Raw genomic sequence first — 13,083 nt, forward strand, 5'->3', positions numbered from 1 at the left:
GAATCACTTGAACCCAGGGGGCAGAAGTTGTGGTGAGCTGAGATCACACCATTGCGCTCCAGCCTGGGCAACAAGAGGGAAACTCCGTCTCAAAAAAAAAAGAAAAGAAAAGAAAACCCTGCTTATACTCACAATAAATGGTTGGGGAGGGGGGAAAGCATGTATAGTAAATGGGGAAAAAAGCCAGATTGTCAAATTATTTCTACACTTTGGTGCCAATTTTACTTTGAAAATTAAATGCAGTACACATTCATATTTATAAGGGGAAGACAGGAAAGAACACACTCGAACAGCATGGATTTAACAGTGATTTCTTGGAGGAATTACAAGTGCCTTTTATTGTCAACTCTTATATGTGTGTGTATATGTATATATTAACTCATGTATGTATATGAGTGTGTGTGTGTATATATATATATAAAAAAATATAATTTTTTTAAGAGACAGGAACTCCCTGTCACCCAGGCTAGGGTGCAGTGGCACAATCATAGCTCACTGCAGCTTCAAACTCCTGGGCTCAAGCAGTCCTCCTGCCTCAGCCTCCTGAGTAGCTAGGACTACAGACAAATGCCACCTTGCCCAGCTAATTTTTTAATGTTTTTGGTAGAGACAGGATCTGGCTATGTTTCCCAGGCTTGTCTCAAACTCCTTGCCTCAAGTGATCCTCCTGCCTCAGCCTCACAAAGTGCTGGGATTATAGGCATGAGCCACAACACCAACTTTTTTATAAATCTCAGTGTTGAACAATGAAACAGTAGAAGCTCAGAAAAAAAAATTGTGATAATTAGGGAAAGATGTTACTTGGAGTCACGTCAATATGAAGTAATAAAAAGCTTGCAGTGCAGAACAATGCCTATGATATGCTGCCATTAGTATAATGAAGGAGAAAACAATTTATATGACTTGCTTGTATGTGTATAAAATATCCCTGGAAGTCTAAGCCAGAAGTCACACAGGGTTGGTCACGGGAAAGGAAACTGGCCTGTGGGGGATGGGTGGAATGGAGACTTTCTTTCCACTATCAACCCTTTTATGCCTTTTTAAAAATCTAGTACCTATGACCTGGAAGTGGTGGCTCACGCCTGTAATCCCAGCACTTTGGGAGGCTGAGGCGGGCAGATCACCTGAGCTCAGGAGTTCGAGACCAGCCTGGCTGACATGGTAAAAACCCCATCTCTACTAAAAATACAAAAATTAGTTGGGCATGGTAGTGGGCACCTGTAATCCCAGCTATTCAGGCAGCTGAGGCAGGAGAATCGCTTGAACTGGGGAGGAGGAGGTTGCAGTGAGCTAAGATTGTGCCACTGCACTCCAGCCTGGGCAACAGAGCGAGACTCTGTCTCAAAAAAAAAAACAAAAAACAAACAAAAACTAGTACCTATGTTAAAAGTTATATCTTTTGAATATGTATGTATGTATTAATATATTTTTTCTATTTTTATGATGCCAGGAGTTCCTGAAAACTGTCAGAAGGTGCATGGTTATACGTGAACTGTATGCACTACTGTATTCACCATTTCAAACACTCAGAGTCTGATCTACAGTAGGTGGAGTGTCTGCACGGCACCACCCACCAGATGGTGTGATGCTGTTTACCTAAAGGTCCACATGTCAAATGCACATCCTCATTCAGAGTCGCCACCATCACCACAAAAAGTTTTAATGTGACCCATCAAGTTTCCATTTTTTCCCTGGCTTGCAAGGAGCCTAGAGCTATGTTTTGTCTTTAGCCAGGTTTTCTAATACAGCCAGACTCCTCCCTATACCTACCCTATTTATTATTTCTCTGTCTTCTTTTAAATCCTGTTCTAATAGCTTTTCATTTAGTTAGAGCTATGACTTTACCTATATGCAGTTTCAAAACCGTTTTGGAAGGCAACAGGATATATGCTAGTTAATCTATTGCTATGCAACAAATCAAAACGTAGAAATTTAAAATAGCAATATACATTTAATATATCTCACAGTCTTGGGGGGTCAGAAATTCAGGAACGTTCTGGCTTGGAGTCTTTCAAGAGTTTGCAGTTGAGACATCAGCCAGAGCCACAGCCATTTGCAAGCTTGACTGGGGCTGGAGGGTCTTCTTCCCAGATGGTTGGCAAGTTGGCACCAGCTGTTGGTGGGACCTTAGATGCTCCCCGTATAGGCCTCTCCGCAGGCAGCTTGAGTGCCCTCGTGACAGGCAGCCCCTGCAGCAGACAATCCAAGGGAGAACAAAGCAGAAACCACAGTGACACATACTTGCACTTCAGCCACATTCTAATCATTAGAAGCGAGTCACTAAGTTCAGCCAAATCGAAGGGGAGGGACATTTTTTTCTACCTTTTGAAGAAAGGAGTGTCAAAAAATCAGTGAACATGTTTTAAAACCACCATGGGTTATAATAATCAATTATTCAATATCAGATTAGTCAGGTGGAAAATGATGGAAAGGTGCTTTCAGAAAGAGGGAACAATGACTAAGTACCTTCTGTGTCCTAGGCTCTGTACTTCACATACATTATTGTGTTTAATTTTTTTTTTTTTTTTTTTTTTTGATAGGGTCTCACTCTGTCCTCCAGGCTGGAGTGCAGTGGTGCAATCTCGACTCACTGCAACCTCTGCCTCCCAGGTTCAAGCGATTCTCATGTCTCAGCCTCCTGAGTAGCTGGGACTACAGGCACGTGCCACCACTCCCAGCTAATTTTTGTGTTTTTAGTAGTGTCAGGGTTTCACCATGTTGGCCCGGCTGGTCTCGAACTCCTGACCTCAAGTGATCTGCCCGCCTTGGCTTCCCACGGTGCTGGAATTAAACGGTGAGCCACCATGCCTGGCCCGGGTTTAATTTTATGAAAACTTTTTCTCAGTTTTACAGATGAGGAAAAGTGAGACTAAGTGGAGATACGGCTTGTCCGAGGTCACATCGCTAGTGTCAGAGTATTTCAAGCACATAGCCTGAAGCCACAGCTGTGCCATCACCTACCTCAGTGGAAAATGGAAAGCATTCCCAAGTATGTGCTACCTTGACTTATCTAAGCCGTGTCCATTTTGCCACCAGGGAGAATTGTGATCAATACCCCCAGTTGAGTGAATTCTAAAAGAGCTGTTTAATTTGTCTCTAAATGCTCTGGATCTTAATCCCCTTCAAAGCACCTCTCCTGCTTTCTGCCATTGCCAGTATTTGCCCAGTCCAGGCAGCGCCATGCCTGTCCTCACCCCTGACTTTGAGAGTCAGCCCACTCCTGTTCCCACTACAGCTGGCTGCAGCCTGGAGGCCAGTGGGGTCGATGAAGCAGGGTGGCACGGAGTGCAGGGGTGAGAGGGCAAAGCCCTCCATCTAATGGGGACTGAGCCAAGCCCAGCAGGGCGGAGATACGATGGCCCATCTCTGCCAGTTCCATGCTGGACTGCAGAGGCCTGATAAGGCCAGGGAACCACCCACCCAACTATGTCTCCTCTTCCAAATAGAGGTTTCTCCCCACACTGCTCTCCCCGCCATCAGTGGCCACATGGATGCTTTCCTCCGAGGGTGGCTGGCTGCCTTTCCCCACTGGGAGATGGAACGTGATCCGGGGCACGACCAGCTCTTTGGGGTGACAGGTCAAGTGGCTGGGGTCTGTGCTGGGAGTTCCCGCCTCTCCTACTCCCCTCCCTTCTCAGCATCAGCCAGTCCTGTCCTTCCAGAAAACAAACTTTCTGATGGATTCTCTAGTCAACGCTGTCCCTTCTCCTGGGAGCTCATACCTGGACAACTGCTGGAATTCTGCTCCACTGGTAGTCTCAGCTCCTAAGGCACATTTTCTTGGTAGAAACCGTTCCTTGGGTTGGAAGTTTGAGGAGCCAGTGTTATTGTTGGAACCAGAGCTGGAGTAAGAAGCAGGTCAACAGCTGTTAGCCAGCGCTCCAGTCTATAAGGGACTTAAAATCCATTCTGATAAAGGTGGAAAGGATGAAAAACATCAGCTTCCTGGAATTCCTTGTAAGAAGTCTACTGTCTGTGGTTAAAGAATACTATGGCCGGCTCAGTGGCTCATGTCTGTTATCCCAGCACTTTGGAAGGCCAAAGGGGGTGGATCTCTTGAGGCCAGGATTTCCACCAGCCTGATCAACATAGCGAGACCTTGTCTCTATTAAAAAAATTTTTTTCTAAAAAAGAAGACTCTGATGAAACACTCTGAGGTGGAGGGAGGCATTGAGACCTCTAGCATCCATTGGTTGCCAAAGATGACAATCTGGTTAACAGCAGGGCCTTTCTCTCTGGGTGTGGTTGTGTGTTGGAAGCCCATTGCCACTCCCACCCCACCCTACTTGGCCCTCCACCCCTCTGTCTGTGCTCAACCCCTCTCTAGAAAAAGAAGTAACAGATATTGAGAGGGTATCAGCAGGCCAGGACACCAAGTTGTTAGCTCAAATAGAAGGACCAGGTCTCAGCCCACCCTGGTTGGAGCAGCGCACGTGTTGGGCAGGCCGCCCTCCGAGTAGGGGCTTTATGGGATGGATCAGAGCCACCACTGACTGGGATAAAGGGAGACTCTGGGGGGACCAAGCCTATAAACTAGCTGCCCTCCCAGCCGTCCGCCTTCCCCTCAGACCTGCATGCTGGCTTTAGGGCCAGCAATTCGACTGGAATTTTTCCTGTCCTCTTAGATGGGCATTATCCCTCACTTGCAAGAACCCGGGACATTTGACATTGATGAACAAAGCAGGGGAGTCCACCTCCTGCCTGGAGGGCAGCTGGGAGTCAGAGCCAGTCCGTGTTGCGTGCAGATGAAAGAACTCTTGCCTGGTGTGATGTGTGGGCCTTGGGAGAGGTCAGTCCAGGGGGAGAAAGTACAAAAGTGATCAATTCCACCAGCACGTGTGGGGACCCTCAAGTCTAAGGCAGGGCTCTGGAGGCTTTACCTGGACTATCACCCTCCCAGGACACCCCCACGGGGTAGGGACCATTACCACCTACCCTGCCTTAGGAGGGAGGAACTGCAGGCACAGGGAGGCTAAACATCTTGCTCAAACTGGTGGCTAGTAAGTGGGGTTCAGGACTCAAAGGCTGGTGTCTGTGACTGCTGAGCGCTTTGAGCCACTGTGTCTCTCCTGAGAAAAGTTGCCTTTCAGAGCTTGCGACCCCCAATCTGTGGCTCTTCTGTGCCTCTGCTGTGCTCCACCCCCTCCCTGGGGATGGACGGAGCCTGGGTCTTCTCCCCCTGGGAAGCTGTTAGGGCAGCTCCTGTGATCCCTGCAGCAAGACTATTTGTTTTCCAGAATAAATAGGAGCCTGAAATCAGAGTGCCTGTGTCCCGCTAGAAAGCGGATTCCCCACCTGGTGGGGAGGCGCTGGGCTGTGATGGAGGCTGAGGGGGAAGAAGAACCATGGAGCCAAAAGTCTTACCAAGGACCAGCTGAGTGTTTTCCCTGAGCTCAGTGTTCTCAGCTGTAGCGTAGGGATGAGCCCCTCCTCTTCCTGGGGCTGAGGCTGGGATGAAGGGAGTGTGGGTTGGTGCCTGGTGCTGGAGGGGTCCACGGCAGGCATCCAGATGCTGTCACTGGAGGGCACGAGAGGCCCCTCCTGGGATGCACCCTCTGTCCCCAGTCCCCCTGCACCACCTCTCACCCTTTCTTCTTTCCCTCTTCCTTCTTTCTTTCACCTCTCACCCATTCTTTCTTCCCCTCTTCCTTCTACATGGATGGAGGCCTCAGAGTGGCCAGAGAGATGTGCTGAGCCTGGCCCTCCCTTGGGAGGAGCACTAGACACACCTGCCCGCGGCCTGGAACACTTCCAGCTGGAAAGGCGAACCGAGCCAGGCCCTGAGTCAGTTAGGAGCGTGTGTCTCATGGCAGCCTCACCCCACGCCTCTGGCCCCTGCCCGCCCCTCACTCACAGGCACCTACTTGCTGCCGTCCCTCCTCACCCCGACCTCCACCCACTCCAGCTGTGGCCTGGGAGGGGTCTGCAGTGAGGGAGAAAACATTGACCACAGAGACCATGCCACGGCCACTTTTCACTGGAGGGGAAACTAACTGCAAACTGCCTTCCTCCTCCTGCCCTCTCCCCTAACCCAGAGGGAAAGAGGTGTGGGGAGGGGGCTGAGGGATTACCATGCTTGGCTGGCTGGCTTTCCATGTGCAGAGTATTGAGGCCGCCTAATTGACAGATAGTAAACACGGATAAAGACTTTGGGAGAGAGAAGCAGGGGGTCGTCGGGACAAGGCAGGCTGAGGCATTGGGAGGGTGGGGGGCTGAGAGTCTTGGGAGAAGACCAGATGGCTCCCTGCCATGTCCCCATCTGGGCCTCTGCTAACTTTAAGCCAAGCGAGCAGGGCCTGGTGGACAAAGGCCAATGCGCACATGAAGGGGCCGTGAGAGGTGTGGCCTGGGGGAGAGGAGAAGCCAGGGGTTCCCCCTTCTGTGTGAGGCCTGGCAGCTTGAGAGTCTGGGCCTGGCATCCCCTCCCCCAGGCACCAGGAGAGGAATCCAAGCTCCCAACTTGTTCAGAGGGATCGTGCACCATCTCCATACCACCTCTCAGCTCGCCTGTGAGGGCGGCCCTGGGACAGCTCCACGCAGTGTGAATGTTAAGTTTTCCTGCAAGGAGCTGGGGTCTCTAACAGCCCTACTGGTGGCAGAGCTCAGGGAGAGGCTCAAGGCTGCTTGAGAGAGCCTGGTTGTGGCCACCAGCCCTGGGAACACCCTCCACTCCCTTCCAGCACGGCCCCAAACCCAGAGGATCCAGGCTTCCAGCACGGGATGGGGTTCTGAATGGGGAAGGAGGAAGGAAGCTGCCTGCTCTCTGCCTGGGCCCCTGTACCACCCTCACCCCAGCATGGTCACTCTGTTCAACCTACTTCTGTTTTCAAGGCGTCTTACTGTGCCCAGCACCCTGAGGAAGAGAGAGGATCAGAGACATCCCAACCTCCTGTTGGACAAATTCTCTTACTTCCACATTTCTGCCTTGGCTCCTTAGAGAACTCGTCCAGGCCTCTGCTGGATCCCCTGAGCTCTGACCTGCCAATCACACCAATGCTTCTCACCAGAAAAAGAACTGACTTTGCCTCCTCTCCCTCCCTGTCCAAATCCATCCCAGGCTTTCCTGTGCAGCTAAGTCCTTCCCAGAGAGACATCAAGATGAAAGAAAGCAGACAGACCTGGATTCAAACTTCATCCCTGCTCTTTATGACTTTGGGCAAGTTGCTTACTTTCTTTGTATCTTGGTTTCTTGATCTGTAACTGGGAAAGCGGGTGCCTCCTTGCTGAGGTGTTGTGAGGATTTAATAAGGTGCGACTTGGAGAGCACCCTGCCCTCCCTCCCTGGCAGGTGTACAGAGAGCTTGTCAGACCATAACTCACAGGCCACGTGGCCACCATTGCCCATTGACACTACCTCCGAAACCTCTCTCCCGTTCAGCTCCTCTTTCTATCCCCATTGTCACAGCCCTTGTCTGAGCCCCTGGTTTCCCACCTGAATTCATTTAAACAATGAATTCATTGAACCCCTTACTGGTCTTCCCAGAACCCCCTGTCTTAACCCTCAGTCCAGCCTCCCACTGTTGGAGAATGGGAGAACAAGCTCTTTAAAATGCAAATCACGGTCTGTCACTCACAGCCTAGTTGCCTATGACTTGTGAGAGATGAGATCCAACTTCCTTTGCAGGGAGAGAGTCCATTGGTGCCCTGGCCTTATCTGCCTCCTGGCTTGGTTGCTACCCTCCCACCAGTCGCCTCATCTGCCACTTGCATTCACAATACTAGGCCATTGCACATGTTCTTTTCTCTGCTTGACACGTCCTTACCCTGCTCAACTGAGAGCCAACTTCTCATCCTCCGGGGAGGAAGGAGTCATGCTATGTGGCAGGCACTGTGCTAAGCATTTTATTTGCATTATTTCATGAGACAGATACTATTATCCCCACTTAGTAGGTGATAAAACCAAGTCTCAAGTGGTTAAACAGAATTCAATCCTAGATCAATTATGATCCTAAATCCATGTTTTCCTGTTATGTCTATTTCCCAGCTCAAATGCCTTCTCCTTCATGAAACCTTCCCCGACTACGAATGTGGAGGCCGGATCTGGCTTGGTGTTTTGGGGGACAGAGTACGTAAATGAATTTCAGAGATGCAAAAAGTTTCTGTTTAGGGGAAGTGCATGATCAGTCAACAAACAGATTCAGCATTTCCTGTATTCAAGGAACGTGTCTGGGTGCTGTACAGAATAAAAAATTAATTGGTGGGCAATAACGTGTTGGCAAAGATATGGAGAAATGAGTCTTCATACATTGCTAATGGGAATGTAAAATGGTACAACCATATTTGAAAAACAGTTTGGCAGTTCCTCAAAAAGTTAAACATAGAGTTACCAATTCTACTACTCAGTATATACCCAAGAGAAATGAAAACATATGTCCGTGTAAAAATTTTCACACAACTGTTCATAGTAGCATTATTCATAATAGCCAAGATCTGGAAACAATTCAAATGTCCATCAACTGATGAATGAATGAACAAAATGTGGCATATGCTTTCAAGGAATATTATTTAGCCATGTAAAGGGATGAAGTACCGATAAATGCTACAACATGGTGAACCGTGAAAACACTGTGCTAAGTGAAAGAAGACACCTATTGTAACATTTCACTTATATGTGAATGTCTTGAGATGTCAAGAATAGTAAAAATCAGCCAGGTGCCATGGCTCATGCCTGTTATCCCAGCAGTTTGGGAGGCTGAGGCAGTTGGATCACTTGAGGTCAGGAGTTTGAGATGAGATGAGCCTGGCCAACAGGGTGAAACCCTGTCTCTACTAAAAATACAAAAAATTAGTTGGACGCTGTGGCGGGTGCCCATAATCCCAGCTACTCGGGAGGCTGAGGCAGAATTGCTGGAACCCAGGAGGCAGAGGTTGCAGTGAGCCGAGATCGCACCACTGCACCTCCAGCCTGGGAGACAGAGCAAGACTCCGTCTCAAAAGAAAAAAAAATAGTAAAATCCATAAACACGTAAAAAAGTCTACGAGTTCCCATGGCCTCGGGGTGCGGCGTAAATGCAGTGACAGAAATGGCTGTGGAGTTTCTTTTGGGTGTGATGAAAATGTTCTAAAATCAGATAATGGTAATGGTTTCAGAACTCTGTAAATATAGTAAAAACCACTGAATTGTACACCCTAAAATGGTGAATTTTATGGTATGCGAATTATATCCCGACAAAGCTGTTTTTAAAAAATTGGGCCAGGAATTCAAGACCAGCGTGGGCAACATAGTGAGATTTCCTTTCTACAAAATTAAAAAAAAAAATTAGCCAGGCATGGTGGTATATGGCTGTAGCCCCAATTAGTTGGGAGGCTGAGGTGGGAGAATCGCTTGAGCCCAAGGAGTCAAGGCTGTAGTGAGCCATGTTTGCACCACCGCACTCCAGCCTCAGTGAGAGAGTGAGATCCTGTCTCAAAAAAATGACTATAACCTAAATGTCCAACAATAGGGGCTTATTGAGAAAACTGTGATACAACTGATAGACAACTCTGCAGTGATTTTCAATGATACAAAATGTTGGTAGGAAAATGTTTTAATGTTATTGAGTAGTTAAAAAAGGAGTAATAGACTCAAAATAGAGTATTGGATTCCGTTCTGTTAGGTGTGCATGTGCACACGCACGTGCTTGTGTGTGTGTGTGTGTGTGTGTCTGCATAAGAAAATGGAAAGATCATCAAAATGTTACAGGTCCCAGCTGGGCATCAGGGATGCATTTTATCTTTTCTGCAGGGGAGATGGTGGGGAAGCCATCTGAATTTTCTAATATTTCCACATAGTAAACATCTATTAGTTGTGAAATTTCTAAAAAGAGTGATTAAGAGATCATCCTTGCCCCTCCAAGGGTTCACAATCTAGCAAGGAAGACCAATACAAAAATTGCAGAGGGAGTCCAAGAGACCGGGAGAGGGTGGAGTTCAGTTTTACTGAAGGGCATCAGGGAGCTCTCCTGGGAGGGATGGAGTCTGAAATTATGGCTGAGGCTGGCCGTGGTGCCTCACATCTGTAATCCCAGGACTTTGGGAGGTCAAGGCGGGCAGATCACCCGAGCCCAGGAGTTCAAGAACAGCCTGGGCAATATGGCGAAACCCCGTCTCTACTAAAGAAATACAAAAATTAGCCAGGTGTGGTGGCACACACCTGTAGTCCCAGCTGCTAGGGAGGCTGAGGTGGGAGGATCACTTGAACCTGGGAGTTCAAGGCTGCATCAAGCTATGATCACACCACTGCACTTTAGCCTGGGTGACAGAGAGACTCTGTCTCAAAAACAAACAAAAAAAAAAGTATGGCTGGAAGAAGCATTTGGGGGCACCACCAGAAAACTGAGCCTACAACCCTCAATTTCCAGGAGACAAATGGGAAGGGGCAAATGGCATTTCTCATCAACTGCTTCCAGAGATTTTGTGTCCTGTGTGGCCCAGTCTTCACCTCATGTGATTGAATAATTCTGGATAGAGATTGTGCCTTCCGTACCCCTACAACCATTGGTGGGAGATTGAGTACATTTATCAAAAACCTATGACCAGGCAGTCATCAAACTCGCCTGGCAGCATTTGAATCGGGTCTGGACCAGAGTCCCCTGGGGCAGCCACTGGGTGGAGGGTGCAAGTGTGGATGCAGAGAGGCAGGACACGGACCCTCAGTCCCCTGCGGCTTCCCACGTCCACCTTCCCTTTTTCTTTCTGGTTAAATGCTATTTCCACTCAAACTGGGGAGATGCCTGGTGGGGTGTGAGCAGAAGTCAGAGGCTGTGAAATAAAACAAGAAAGATCAACAGGAAGCAGGGAGCTAAATCAAGAGGAGAACGACCTCGAGAGGGCGTGGGCTGGGTTTGGTCTTATTTTTAGTGGTCATGGTGGTGACAGCGGTGGGGAATTGAGGCCAGAAGCAGGAAGCTGGGTTTCCCAGCATCAGCTTTTGATGGTTTCCGGGTCCCCGTGGGCCAGTGAAGAAGCAGCCCACCCCTGTGATAAACGAGTATGTTAAGTTGCCTTTGTCTTTGAGAGATTTTTATATGCTTTTTGTGAAACTGCTGCTGCTGCGAGGGGTCCCTCAAATCACAAATAAAGCAGAGCCTATTAACCAGGGTGTGAACACTGCCCTGCGCGTGCTCTGTGAGTGAGCCCCACACACACACGGGGTGTGCACTCACAACACAGGGAAGGGAGCTTTTGACAGGATCCAAAGGGCCCCACAATTTATCCCGAATTAAGAATCACTAATAAGGCCGGGTGCGATGGCTCACGCCTGTAATCCCAGCACTTTGGGAGGCTGAGGTGGAGAATTGCTTGAGCCAGGAGTTTGAGACCAACCTGGGCAACATAGCGAGAACCCCATCTCTATAAAAAATACAAAAAATCAGCTGGTCATGATGGTGCACGCCTGTAGTCGCAGCTACTTGGGAGGCTGAGGTGGGAGAATCGTCTGTGCCCCAGAGGTCAAGGCTGTAATGAGCCAAGATCATGCCATTGCACTCCAGCCTGGGTGCTTCCTGGTTAATAGTTTCCATGTCTGGTAGTGACTGATTTCCTGGCTAAGAGATGGCCATCTTTTTGCTCTGTCCTCACATGACGGAAAGGGCAAGGACTCTCTCTCTGGCCTCTTTTATAAGGGTCGTAATCCCACCATGAGGCTTCTGCCCTCATGACCCACATCACCTCCCAAAGGCCTCACCTCCTAATACTATCACATCGGGGATTAGGCTTCAACACAAAAATTCAGGGCAGGAGCACACACATTTAAACCATATCAGGTTGTCAAAAATAAAGTTTGAATCTCAGCATTGCGACTGATTTGCTGTGGGATTTTAGGCAAGTGACTTAATGTCTCTGAGCCTTAGTTTCCTCATCTGAAAGTGCATCTAAATGAGATATGGCACCTGAAAGCATCTAAGGGATATTTGCTGTATCTGAGTCTCTCTGGAGAGGGTGGGTGGAAAGGCATTCTGGGGCAAGCAAGGCCAGCATGCAAATTAGCACCCCGACTGGCGGAAGGCATAGGGGACAGAGGAAGCTCGTGATGCAGCAGGAGTTGGGTCAGCTGGGGCTTGCCAATTGTCCAAAGGCCCTGCCTCAAAGAACCACTTCTTTTTCCTCTGTTTGAGCCCCCTCCCCTCCTCCTCCCTAATACTTCAGCCATAACCTGTCTGCACACCCCACCAGGCATCTTGTTTTTACCTGGTTGGCCTTTCCAGCTACTGCGTATTTTAATTTGTGTCCTGACTCCTCCAGAATCCTGGGAGTGCCTCAAGGCTAGTGAAATGGCCAGGAAGGAAAAACAGCAGAGAGGAGTCAAACAGACCATGCTGCAAGCCTAACGCGACTGAGTTGTGAGACCTTGGGCAACTTAATTCCTCTGAGATTGAGTTTTTTCATCTGCAAAGAAGGAATCATTAACAGTACCTTCCTCATAGGGTGGTGTTTTAAAGATTAAAGGAGGTATTGCATGTAGAGACATAGATGGAAGGAAGTAAGCTCTCAATGAGTCTTACTTGTTAGTTTTTTTCTTACCCCCATCATGTGGAATGCAGCACTGAGCAAGGGCTCAGCTTCCAAAACTCAGCCAGGTGTCATTGCAGTCTTTCCCACAGACTTGTTTTTCTGGCAGACACTTACATGACTGGCTTTTTGCAAATACATGCACTAGACTCCAAAATGCCCTTTTAGATGACTGATCCCAAACCTGGTGGCATGTCAGAATCATCTGGGTAAGCTTTCTTAAAAAAAAAAAAAAATACGGATTCCCAGACACCACCTTACCTACCAAATCAATCTCTGGGAATGGGGCCTGGGAATCTGTACTTTTAAAATGCCCCTCAGGTGGCTCGGATCCAGCCAGCAGATCACCATTTTAAAGGAAAACAGCCTTCTCTTCTGTTAAAGCTTCTTGTTGGCAAATTTTGAGCCATCTTGTTCCATTATTCAGAACACCCCACAACGGACAATGATAAGATGTGTTTATTCTTTCATTCATTCAACACATGTTCATTAAGTGCCTCCGGTCTAGAATAACAGCTAAAAGTTTAAGCTGTGGGTCAGTTCATACCCACTGGGATGGCTATAAACAAAAAGACAATAACAAGTGTTGACAAG

General features: G+C 48.4%; 1 long non-coding RNA gene across 1 annotated transcript; it reads right to left on the reverse strand.

Moving 5' to 3' along the window:
- Nucleotides 1–1,346: 1,346 nt before the first annotated feature.
- LOC129006823 (uncharacterized) lies at nt 1,347–6,024 on the reverse strand. Its single transcript, XR_008492090.1, has 3 exons — nt 5,296–6,024; nt 3,723–3,842; nt 1,347–2,189 (listed from the first exon to the last, which is right to left on the reverse strand). It is a non-coding gene; the product is annotated as an uncharacterized LOC129006823 (long non-coding RNA).
- Nucleotides 6,025–13,083: the final 7,059 nt, after the last annotated feature.

This window comes from Pongo pygmaeus, chromosome 8, assembly GCF_028885625.2.
Source record: "Pongo pygmaeus isolate AG05252 chromosome 8, NHGRI_mPonPyg2-v2.0_pri, whole genome shotgun sequence".
In the NCBI taxonomy this organism is placed as follows: domain Eukaryota; kingdom Metazoa; phylum Chordata; class Mammalia; order Primates; family Hominidae; genus Pongo; species Pongo pygmaeus.